Genomic DNA, 13,052 nt, shown 5'->3' with positions numbered 1-13,052 from the left:
TAAACGGAGCAGGGTCAAATCACTAAACGCATTAGCCGTAAGCAAAAGTACAAGGTCCAGGAAACTTCAATCAGAAGCACTGCAGCATTGCAGAAGGCAGACTTTATTTTCCTGGATGATACGTGATGCATCAGCAATGCACAGCGCGACTTCACGTCGTGAGCTTCGTTCTCGCCTGGTTGCGTGGAATGAAAGGCTTCACTCATCGCCATGGCAATCTCCCGCAGTTAAGGAACGGTGTCCCTCTCCTTAACACTGACGGTTTGAGGGATCTGATGCACAGTGCCCCTTTCCAAATCCTCTTTATTTTATTTATTGGCTATTTATAAAGCACTGATGCACAATGTGATTCGAGGCACAACAAGACAAGAGGGTAGGGAAAAGGGAGGAAAAACAAAAAATCCTGCTAGGTCTTGTGATATTCGGATTGTGCAAGCACAGTAAAGAGAAGTGCAGGGGAGAGGAGGGGTGTTGTCAAGGTGGAAGGGCCGTGAGAAAGAGTGCCACGGGAGGCTAGGTGGACATAGTCAGGGGAAAGCAGTGAGTGCAGGGGAAGGCAAGTCCACAAGCTAAGTGAGAGGTAAGGGGCTGGAGGGGATACAAGGGTGCAGGCCCAGCCAGGCTACTGTTGGGAGAGGGCCCCAGAAGTTCAAGTGCAGGTTGGGAGAGGGGTCAGCGGAGACCAAGTGCAAGGGAAGACTGGATTGGGGGGCCTGGTGCCATGTACGACTCTGAAGGAACCAGGCAGACAGTCAAGAGGCAGGAAGGAACATTAGCAAGGGAGGGGGTGAGGGAAGAAGGAAGAGAAAAGCAAGTCTTGAGAAGCTTCTGGAACTTGAGGAGATCCGTCTCAAGTCTGAGAGGGTCAGGGAGGCTATTCCAGGGGGAGGCAACTGTGGAGGAGAGGTATAACCTACCCCACTCTCTGCTTGGAAAAGTGTCTGATCTGCAGAGAGTTAGAGCTAGGTGACCGGAGGGCTCTAGCAGGGAAATATTTAGGGAGAGGGAGTTGGTTGTAGGGTGGTCTCTGGTACAAGAAAGAATTGTGTATGATGCAGAGGGTCTTGAACTTGATCCTCACAGCAACCGGGAGCCAGTGGAGAGATTTTAGGATAAGTCTTGCAGTCCTGTTCTGGATTAGTTGAAGGGGGTGAAGGGAGGAGTTGGGCAGATTCAGTAAGAGGCTGTTGCAGTAGTCCAGCCTGGAGAGGACCAGGGCTCTGGAGACATTGAGTTTCTGGGGGAAGGTGAGGGAAGGGAGAATGCCTCTGAGGCGGTGCAGCTGAAGGTGGGCCTTCTTGGCAAGGTCTGTGATGTGAGGAGAGAAGGAGAGAGAGAGAGGGAGGAGTCGAAGATGAGAACACGTTTTTTGCCTCACAGGAGGATGAGGGGAAGAGGCCCATGGAAGTTGGCCAGAGTGTGGGAGGGAAAGAGAGAGAAGGGGTCCCAATGAGAAGGATTTCTGTCTTACTGGCATTAAGGAAGAGATTGTTAGCAGTATGGCAGCCAGGCAGTCTGGAATGAGAGAGGAAGAAGAGGAGGCAGAGGAGGAAAGTTTGAAGGGGAACTCAATGTCATCCACATAGCATTGGAAGTGTGGAGAGAAGGTGAAGATCAAATGGGCTAGAGGGGCTAAGTAAATGATTAAAAGCCAAGGCGAGAGGATACAGCCCCGAGGGACAACTCAAGTGGAGAGTGAGATGGTGAGAAAAAGACCCAGTTGAACCTGGGGAGGTTGGTCCAGGAGGAAGGTCAACCAGTCCAGAGCCATGTCCATAATGCCAAACCGATATATAGCAGGGTGGCATGGTTGACCATGTCAAAGGCAGAGGAAAGGTCAAGAAGGATGAGAACAGAAGGAGAGCTGGAATTGAGATTTGAGAGCAAGTCTTCACGGCTGTTCATGAGAGTAGTTTCTGTACCTATGGCAACTCTGAAGCCAGACTGGTGGCTGTGGAGACAACCAAAAGATTCAGTCTGGTTGATAAGCTGGGAGAAGACCAGCTTCTCTAAGAGTTTGCCCAGGAAGGGGTTAACCGAGATAAGGCAGTAGTTTGCCGGACAGGAAAGGTTGGCTTTTTTAGGAAAGGGTGCACACAGGAGTGCTTGAGGAGTGATGGGAAGGAGCCAGTGGCAAAGGAATAATTGCAGAAATTGGCCAAGGCGGGACCACGGGAGATGTCCTTGATAGTTCAGGGGAGCACCAGTTTGGATGAGACTTTCATAGAGTGGACTTGTCTAGAAACATCATTAGGTATTATGGGAGAAAAAGAGGAGAGTAGGAGGGGAGGCAAAGGGGTGGCTAGGGGAGGCAAAGGGGGGCTAAGGGAGGCCTGAGAGAGGGTGAGGACAAGATCCTCTGAGTTTTAGAAATGAAGTAAGAGGCCTGGGAATGTAGAGGAGAGGTGCAGACTGCAGTAGGGTTGGTGAGTTCCTTGCAGATTTTGAAAAGTTCAGCCGTGTTAGTGGCTGCAGAGATGCAGGCTTGGATATGGGCTCTCTTCTTTGAGCAGATGGAGAGTCTGCATTGCCTTTGGAGCAGACAGCAGGCCAGTTTGTCAGAGGATGTGATTGAAGCATATCACTTCTGCTCAGCTGCTTTGCATTTGCACTTGTGTTTCAGAGCGGCCAATTCAGAGTCATAACTTGCACTTGGAGGCATGTTTTATGCAGATCCTCGTGACAGGGGCAAGGATGCCCAGGGTGTTGAAGATGAAGAGTTTAGTTAGTAAGGGCTGTGTCAGAGTGAGAGTCAGTGGCAGGAGCAAGAGTGGCACAGAAGGTGGCGGCAAAAGTGGCAACGGACACTCGTTTCAAAGGTTGCATGGCGGAGATGGAGGCTGGCAGTGCAGGCAGGGGCTTAGCTTGGGGACCCAGGAGGTCCAGGTGAGAGCACAGGAGAGAATGATCAGACCAGGAGAGAGAAGTAATGAGAAGGTTGAGGATGGGGATGTCTGCAGAGATGAGAGCATCCAAGGTGTGTCTGACAGGGTGCGTTGGACCGGATCGAAGAATGGAGGGAAAGAGTCAGAGGTTGTGTTAAGATCCCAGAAGCTGCATCAGGGAGTCGAGTTGAATATTGAAGTGTTTGAGATGGAGGAGCTTAGAGGAGGAGGCCAGGAGAGATGTGAGGTTAGCCCATTCTGAGAGGAAGTGGGAGACCTGGCCAGCGGGCCTGTGGATAGTGGGGGCCAGAGTCGGAGAGAGGCCATGAGAGACACCAAGCCTGCAGACTAAGCACACTAAGCATTGGAAATAGGAGTAAGCCTGTGTGGGTATGAAAGCAGGGACCCACTCAGGGAACGTCGGGTTAACTCCACCCGCGGGCCGGTTAGGCCTGGGCTTAGAGAGGATCTTGTACCCCTCCGAGAGGAGAATGTCAAAACACGTGACAGAGCTAGCAGGTAACCATGCCTCGGTGAGAGTGAGGATATCTAGGTCAAGGTTTTGAAGGAGGTGGCAGTTGTCAGGAGTGTTTGAGGGAAGATTTGAGGGTAGCGAAGTGGAGCACGATGCCACTTTTGAAGGTCTTCCGAGGAGGGGTACAGGAGTGTGGTACACCCGTCGCAAGTGGCCATGGGGCCAGAGGGGTGGCAGGAGAGGGGAGGATGTTGGGCCGAGAGCCCTGTACAATGGCAGTGCCATTTAGGTAGACATTAATGATGACCCTAGAGGACAGGAAGGGTGCCAAGAGAACCTCCCAATGGGTGCCACCATTAATGGGAGAGACAGAGAAGGGGGAGAGCACAGAGACCGTAAGGGGAATGCAAAGGCCTGCAGAAGGAACAACAAAGAGGATGTTGGGGAAGGTCTGCCTGGAAGAAGCATTGACATAGGTGTCAGCGATGTGCAGGCCTGGAGTGGAGATCAGGAGATCCTTCTTGAACTTTCATCAGAGGGATAGGATAGGTGATAGAATAGCAATTATAGAAGATAGGGGAGATTGAGAGCACCATTTAGTTAGAATGCAGAGAGAAGAAATGGGGAGGGAAAGAGAGGGAAGTACTGCCGAGAACGACACCAACTACAACCAACAGCAATGTAACAATCTAAAGTAAAGTGTCCAATGTGGCGATGCATTTCTAATGATGAGCATGGTCTGTGGTACTTCCCTTTGCTCTATCGCTATCTGGTAAGGTACCCGAATCTCAAAGACCATCTGTCCTGTGTCTTCGATGTCTTCGAACAATTGCTCATCAGACACATCGTTAGTGATCAGGTTGGATCGATGCACAGAACTGTGTTCCACTCTCTGCTTCCTCATCTGTGCTTGAGAGAACCACCCTGTTCTTCTTGATCACTGCTGCCTCTAAAAGAATCGTAGCAATGTTGTCTGGTGTTACTTCCTGTGGCACCACAGGCCGAAACAAAAACTCAATTGGTACCCTGCAAGTCTGGTTTCTAATCCCCGGGAACCAACCCAACAAAACCATTACCCCGTAAAGAAAGAAAGTTGAATGGACAGGCAGCCCTTTGATTTAGCTGTCGCTAGAATATACATGCAAACATACTGCTTCTGTAACTGGATGCAACCCTGGAGATGAGCATACTATACCTTCCTCTGTGAAAGCAATTAACATTTGCAACTTGCTCAAGAGGTAGCTAGCTAGAAGATTTACTGGGTTATCTGTACAACACAACATATGAGCAGATACATTTTGAGTACCTGCCTTAATACATAGATCTTCGGTATAAGGAACTGACAGGATAGCCCCAGAGAATCCCTGTGTGTCCGTAGTTTTGCCTGATAAGGGGAACTCACCTTCTTTTATACAAGATTTTGTTGCAATGTGTTGACCCATGAATGAAAACAATCGGTCACCTACATGCACACATATCCGGGGTTCCTCTTCCAGATGGGTGTTAACGGACAGGACCGGATGCACCAGAGACCCCTTTAGACTGTCCTACTCTTGGTGCTTGGTACATATTAGAACCAGGGAGCAAAAAAAGGACATTCTCCAAAAACACTTGCTCGAGTGTAATGACTAAAAGTTCCTTTGGGTAAAGGATTTATCTCCCATGTCTGTAACGGTGCCTGTGCTGACATGGTTGATGGGATCCCATAGGTCTGTTCAGCCCCAGTCACTGGGTTCTGTTCAACCCATCCCTGCTGCAATTGCACAGAGCCTGGGGCATATGGCAGGGTTGGGGATTACATGTTAAAATATAGTGACCTGTCTCAAATCTTGTGATGCTTCTCCCAACCTCCCTCATGACCAACACTGAGTCTCATCAAATCCACCATAATTATTTCCCACTGGCCCATTAAACTGGGGGCCCATTCCACTTAGGCTGCCAAATTACCCAGTTCCTTGTGGAAATCCTCTCCTACCCCTTGGAAATGTTCTCATTTGCCTTGGACCGTGAGCATACCAGTCCATCCACCCCTGTGTCATACCCAAATCACCATGTCCCTGTTGTCCCAATTGCCTCTGCTGTCCCTCCAGAGTTAGTAATTACTGCCCTTCTAAACAGATTGTCACCAGTTTTTTTTCTGAACAAACTTAGCCTCTGCCTTTAGTGCCTGTTCTATACCCTCCTTTTGTTTTTCTTGCCTCCTTTTATAAAAATGCACCATGTGTTCATGGATTTCCAGCCAACTTTTGGTCTCCATCCCTACCACCTTATCTAAATCATGCTGAACTTCTTTGAGGAGTCCCTTCAGCATGTGGTCAAAAAAATTGCCACATTTTTCTCCCATCTCTGCCCTCGGCATCTCCTGAATTAACTGGATGTGTGCAGCAGGATTATCATACAATTTCATCATTTTGGCTAGAATTTAATTTATCTCAGTAATATCGGGGTACATAATTGTCAAGGGCCCCATACCTGTACCCTGCAATTATTAAAAGCTGCTCCATCATGGGCATTTGTATCCAACTGAACTCCAGGATACCCTAATCTGCCCATTAGGGTCGTGAATAAGCTCTTAATGTCCCCTATGGCTAACATGACACCGTCAGTGGGTTTCTCTAATGCATAAATCCACTTTGCTGCCCCATGCAGTGAGCAAAGGGAGTGTCTTCAAGTTATTCCAGTCAATGCGTGACCATGGGACATAATATTCCTTTCCCAGACCCTTCTGGAGTAATGGAAACTGGGATACACCCACCGGCTTTCACTGGGGCTTCCCCATCTCTCCCCTGCTACTTGCTATGGCCATGCGAGTACCCTAGCATGTCCTAAGACCCTATGGTGTAGTTTCTGTTGCTGCTACCGGAGCAGGAGGCAGGGCTCCTACACCCTGCTCTCCCTGCTCGACATCCGGTTTCCATTCCTCTGTCTCCTGATCTTGTTACTCCTTCCCCTGACACTTCTATAGGCACAGTGGCATACTCAGCACTACCATACGGTGCCGTCTCCCGTCCTCCCTGCTTGAATTTTGTACTCATGACAACATTCCTGTTCTCCATATCTACATTGACCTCCTCGATAACTGATTGTACTTGCCCATGCCTCCGCCTTCCTTGCTCTACATCCGTTGCCTGCCTCTTCACTTCTTCAGCTATTAATTTCTGTGCTGACATAGCAGCTTTACCTCTTCCTCCGCTAACCTCAGTGTTCTTTAATGTTTTCCTGCTGCTGTGTCTCTACCACCCTTTGCAGCCTATCATTTATCCTAGCAGGAAAAGGCCTAACCTCCTCCTTCTCCCTCATTCTCAATCCTTCATCCGCTCTTCTAGCTACTGACCTCACTCTCTCTCGTTCATCCACCCTTAATCTCTCTGCTAATCTGGCAGTCAGGGGAGTTATACCCTTCCTGCTCTCCGTTCTCAGCCCTAACCATTGAAGGAGTTACCCTTTCACTTTCCTTGCTGTCCCATGCTTTAAGAATTACAGCCGATGGAGGCATTACCAGTGTCCGTCTCGTAACCACTGGAGTGTCCACTGGGGGAAATGGAGGTTCGAACTCAGCCTCTGTATACCCTTCTGCAGGGGATAATAATTAGCACGGATAAGGGGGCGGTACAGAAGGAATTCCTGCACCCTCCTTTTTCAGCACCTCTTCCATGATTTTAACACTATGGACCTTCCTGCCTTTTTCATACATCGCCATTGCTCTAAAATATTTAACTGCTTCTCTAGTTTCAAGCCCTTATGCCTTGTAGTTGGAAAAAAAAAGTATGCAGATTCTCCAATATCCCTGTATCATAAGTGCCCTCGGTAGGCAAATAATTTAGCATTTTACCCTTCATTTCCCGCAGCCATTCCCGATGGTATTTCAGAATATCATATAACCAGGAAGCCCCTGACACAAATGATTCAAGGGAGTTTCCATCCTCCAACCCAATTTATCCAAAATAATTTCACAAAAACAAAACTGAAGCTGAATGGGTGGAGATGTTTTGTTCGCACAAAGAACCTCCTTCCTTCTTTGCCCTTCCCAGTTTCTTAGTCATTGCCCACATTCACTCACTGCACTCACTTTCACCGCAATCACTTTGCTCAGCTACTTGCTTTAATTCTACTTCTCACTCTTACACAATAAACATCTTATCACAACACACTCGTTGATCAATATTTTACGAAATAGCTCCTTCATGCCTGCATCGAAGGAGCGTAATGTGTTTCACTACAACACCGCTGCTCACGCTCTCCATCACCAGTACAGTCTTGACTACTACAATATCAGTCGTTCCTTGACTACAAGAAGGTTCCCGTTCACTACTTTGACTAACCAAAAAAGTGAGGCGAGGGCTCCACTCGCACAGTCAATACAAAATGAAAAATGCCAAGGGTATACTTCAGGAAGTATCTATGGGTGGACTTACCATAATATGCCACCCCACCTCTAGATGAGGGCTCCAGCAAACCAGAAAAGCAGACTAAAGGGCATCAAGACCAACCTCACAATGGCCATGCGGGTATGATGACCCCTCACACCTCTAAAATAACAAACTAGGTAACAATATATGCAAGGAACTTACAACATAAGACAGTTCACTCACTCCTTCAAAGCATTCACCCTTCCAGTCCCTGTAACCTCAACTAATTTCATACACACACTCCAAATCTACCATTACCAAACCCTTCACCTTGAAAAAACCAAACCTCTTTTACCCCTATTTCCCCTCTTGATTTACTCCCCAAAAGTGAACTCGCATGAACCTGAAGTGCTCTCATGTGGTGCTCCATCAAGTCACCCTGCACAGCTGGGCCACAGTACCACGTCTCTGGGGAATAGACCAAAGCCTTTAACCAATATGGCAACTGCACACCTTTTTCACTGCGCACAGAAGAGTTGTGCAGACAGGATCCCCCTAATGTGCCTGAAAGCCTGGGGTCCCTTCATGGTCACCAAATGTGTTGGGGTGGGCCCCTAATCATCTTCACCCAAAGTGGGCCCCCACTTAAGGAACAAGTGCACGTTTGTACATAAAGCAAGTATATTGTGCAAACATCCAGGGACAAGCTAGATGATGCTGCAGTGTAAGATTAACCCAAGGTTCCCAGAACCATGTAAGGTGACACACTATATACATTTTTGCAACAGTTTAAACACTCCCATATATTTTATTACAATCCACCCCACATGTGATTGGACAAAACCTCTACAAATAAATACCATCTTTCCCCAATTCTTCCATTCTTGTTGGCCACTTGTTATCTTAACTACCATCTTCAGCTCATATTCATAACACTCCTCTTCTTGGAATTTGTCTGTGGTACATCATGACATCATCACACAGTTAAGCATTTGTTGACCAAACATAATTCATTAATAGTAACTGGCCTGAGCAGTTTCACCTTAATTGTAATTGCACATGGTTTACATGGATACTCCTCGCAACATGAGGAAGGCAGAATAAACGGTACCCTTTGAACAGACGATAACCATCTCGTCCACCCTGGCTTACTGGCTCCATTAAAACATTCTAATCTAAATAACTGCCATTTTATCATGCACAGCACATCTTAGCATACAATTGAAATTCCTGGGTTTGAATCACTTTAGCCTTGAGCATTACTTCACTCTATATTTATTGCTGGTCAAAACAATTGGCCGGGTCCTTTTGCAAAACCTCAATGTCCTTAACGAGAGTACATCTGTCTTCCCTGGAGCTACCAAGCCATAAACACAGTGTGCTGTTAAACTGCTGACCCTCTGCTTGGTTAATCATCGTTCCACTCCTAGCCCTCCGTCCTGAAGAACTAGTTTTTCCCAACCACCTGAAATTTACTGCACAAACTGCTGGCTGCAAAGTCTACATAAATTTGTAAAAACTTGCTACATGCAGGTTTATAAATTCCCTTGGTATGTTCCTCAGTGTGCATGCATGTTTAATAAATATCATCTCTCCTTTACAATAGGTTCTTCAGGACAGGCCCCATTCTTTACATGTGCATTATAAACCTTCCCATCTCTCAGTATATAAGTATTTCGTAGCACACCATGTGTGAATTGCGTTTATATTTAATATGGCGATTTTAGCATTTCATCTTTCTACACGTGTGCAAATCTAACATGTATCAACTTTAAACAGAAAGTAACACTAAAAGTAACATATCCCATTCAGTTAACTACACTGGATACATATGAAATTGCAACATTGCGCTGATTTTTCCCTGCACCCCCAGTCACAAATATGGCACATGCAACATGAACTCCTCTTCACAATGGGGACCTTTCCTGACCACCCCAACAATACCCTATGCTACGTGCCCATATTCAAGGGACATGATGGTCCCCTCCAGTTTAATTCGGCAGGGAGTTGGGAGGCATTATGGAGGGCTGCACGCAAGCTATGTTGGCCTGATTTATTTTTCATTCAAGTCATGTTGTCTTCATTGTATCATAGACTGTCTGATGATTTTTTATTGTATTTATATAATCGGGTGCTTTTGCAGTAGGCTATTTCCTTGAGGTATTAATGGGCTGTCGCTGGGTCTGACTTTGCAATGGCATATTTTCCGACAGGAAACTGGTAGACCTCTACCTATGTTTTCCCAATTGCAATGAATACTGTTATTCCTCGAAGCATGGCTTCACTAGAAAGCTGTTCTGCATGCCTAAGTCTTACTTGGGTGATTTCTTTTAAAATGTATTTTTAATTTTGTGTTATTGAGGTTTTGCAAAAGTCTTTTAGGCTGTTTTCCCAATTGGGATGATCTAGCAAGTTTATTTTCAACTGCTGTGTTCTTGACTCCTTCTCTCCTCCTTCCTGCTACACACTTTCTCATGTGCCACCCATAGGTATTGCCAAAGATTCATCTAATTCGAGCTATGGGATTTCTGTATCAATGCTTTCAGTGGTAGTTGCAGATACAGTTATCATGAAGCATATTACAGCTTTGATGGAGGATTCTGCTTGACTGATTTGCTCCTCCCAAACCCTGCTGTCTGTAAAAGAGAACTTAATTGGGCCTTTCACTTGCTTCCTCCTAAGGCAGGGGCCCTTTGCTGATGGGGTAAACCTCTTTATTTTACTAACGTCTGCACTATTTCTGTGCTATTGTTCCTGGGCTGAAATGCACACATGCCCCCTTTAGCGTTCTGACCGTTGGGCGACCAATTTAAGCCATTTAGAAATCGCTCAACTCACTTGAAAATGTCAAAATGTTAAACCCACCTGAAAGATAATTAGGGTTCGCTGATGGGCCTTTTTTGGTAAATTGGTATCAGCTTTACGTCGTTTTAAAAAAAAAAAAAAAAAAAAAAATTTCAGTTACATTTCTCTTCTGTGGGAGAGCTGTGGCAGATGAATGTTGTTGTCGGTAAAACATAATCCCACCGGAAATCCCGCAAACATTGAGGAGGAGAGAATGCACAAACAGGCTACTGTCAATCGAGGGCTCCGTGCCACCCTTGAGGGCTGTGTTTATGAAGGAAGGAGGGGTACTGTGCTCTGTGTGCAGTAACTGACACAGAGACCCCTACTAAAATTGGCATCTTCACCTTATATTAACTCATAACATTAGCTCATCACTTATCCTGAACTAGTGCTTGCCACTAAAACATGTTCTACACTGGCAGAACTAGTGCTGGCACCAAAAATTGCTCAACAGTCCACAAAAGCCCCCCTTCCTGGGATGGGGTGGGTTGAGAAGATACTCCATCGGTTCGGGAAGCGGGAATTTGAATTTTGAAATATTTGTAATTGTATCCTGGTGCAGATGGTAACAAAATTAAATGAAGGAGCAGAACAACCACCCAGCTGAATAATGTCAGACAAGCAGAAACTGAGCAGAGAGCCAAAATCATTACGTTTACTTAAAGAGATGTTTTTAGGCCTGTTCTAAAACGTATCAACGAGTTGGCCTGTCTCAAACTCAATGGAAGACTATTCCATAGTCTGGGTCCAGTCACTGAAAAACACTGGTCTCCTCTTGATCTGCACTTCATCCTAGGGATGACAAGGAGGAGGTGGTTCTCAGACCTAAGGGCCCAGGTAGGTTGATAATGTATCGATTTTTTGATCAGATAAACTGGTGCCATCCCACGCACGCATTTGTAGACAAAGCAGCCAATTTTAAATTGAATCTCGTCTTCCACCGCCAACCAGTGTAATGATCTACAGAGACCAGACGTATGAGTGTTATTGGCTACATCAAAAACCAGTCTCACTTCTGCATTTTGCGCTTTTAAAAAGGCGATAGATTTGATTGCTCTGTACTCCAGCTAGGAGTCTGTTGCAGTAGTCAAGGTTGGAATTAACCAATGCCCCGACCACTGCCGCATGATCTGCTAAGGGGACATAAGGTAGGGCTTTGCGCAGAAGGCGAATATTATAAAATACAGACTGAACCTTGGCTGAGACCTGGGCATTACATCCCAGGTCACTCTGCCAGATACAGCCCAAGTTCTTTACCTTGGTGGAGTACATGAGGCTGGATCCCAGAAACTGGGGTGGAGGAGGGCATTTTTCTCCATCAAGGAGGTGCTTAGGCCTGAACAGAAACCCCTCTGTTTTCTTTGGATTTAATTGTAGCCAGTTTTCTTCCATCCATGTGCCCATTTCCTCTAGACACCCAGTGACCGGGGCAAGAGCTTCCTCCACATCAAGCAGCCTAATGTATAGCTGGGTGAATGAAATCTGAGATGATATTTCTCCAGGATATTAAGCAGGGCACAGATATAAATATTAAAAAGAAGTGGGGAGAGCCGATCCCTGTGGCACACCACAGCACTGGAGGAGGATCTCTGAAAGGAAACCTCCAACCTGAACACTTTGACGGTCAGTAAGAAATTATGTAAACCACTGTAGTGCACCACAATCCACATTTACAAGATCCTTTAGACGGTCCAGACAAATGCTGTGGTCTACTGTGTCAAACACGGCTGAGAGGTCCAGCATTACAAGTAGGGAGTTTCCCTGCATCCCCAGCCTGCAACATCACATCCCAAACTGCCATCGGTGCAGTCTCTGTCCCATGCAAACAATGATCTTCAACATAGTGGAGGACAGAAAAATGGCAGAAGCTGAAGGTATGATTAGAAACACAAGCACAAGGCAGCCACGGCATCATGGTAGGTGTCATACGCCGTAGACATTGGGGCGTGTGGTCGCGGTGGAGACTGGGCAGCCATTAGCTGGCCCATCATGTCTCGGACCGTCAATCAGGAAACGTAGCATCTTTTTGCTGCTTTTGCCGCGAGAAGCCTTTTCCCTCTGTTTCAACCGGAAGCCTGCGCGTTGCAACCCTTTCGCGTCCGGCTCCGGGTGAGACGCTTGCAGTTTTCTCCGTTCCGTGTGTCCTTCGTAGTTTGCCCATATTGCCTTTGCTATTTTTCAGTTTCCCCTGTTTTCCTTGGCCCGGTCCCTGCTGTGCTTGGACATGTTCCCCCCTCTTATCTTTTTTCCCTTTTTCTATTTGCTGCTGCCTGCCGCGACTTGGCGTCCCTCTCATTGTTTTTCTCTTCCTTATTTCCTGTGGAGGGTCTGGCTTGTACATTAATTCCGGTAGAAGAAGGTAAGGTTTAATCTCTTCAGTCTTCTCTCCGGATTGGACAACTTTATCCAGCACTGCCATACACCAGTCTTGAGGGTTTTTTTTGTGCCGCTTGGCCTTTTCCCCCCAATTAGTTTGCTCCGGCAGAGGGGGCCGTC

At 46.7% G+C, this 13,052-nt stretch overlaps 1 protein-coding gene across 1 annotated transcript in view; it reads left to right on the top strand.

The window, feature by feature from the left end:
* The window catches only part of LOC138503500 (astacin-like metalloendopeptidase), a 485,620-nt gene that overhangs the window by 431,288 nt on the left and 41,280 nt on the right, over positions 1-13,052 (top strand). The window lies entirely within an intron of this gene.

Source organism: Ambystoma mexicanum, chromosome 11, assembly GCF_040938575.1.
Source record: "Ambystoma mexicanum isolate Mex_15411 chromosome 11, UKY_AmexF1_1, whole genome shotgun sequence".
Classification (NCBI taxonomy): Eukaryota; Metazoa; Chordata; class Amphibia; order Caudata; family Ambystomatidae; genus Ambystoma; species Ambystoma mexicanum.
This window is presented reverse-complemented; position numbering and strand designations above follow the sequence as displayed.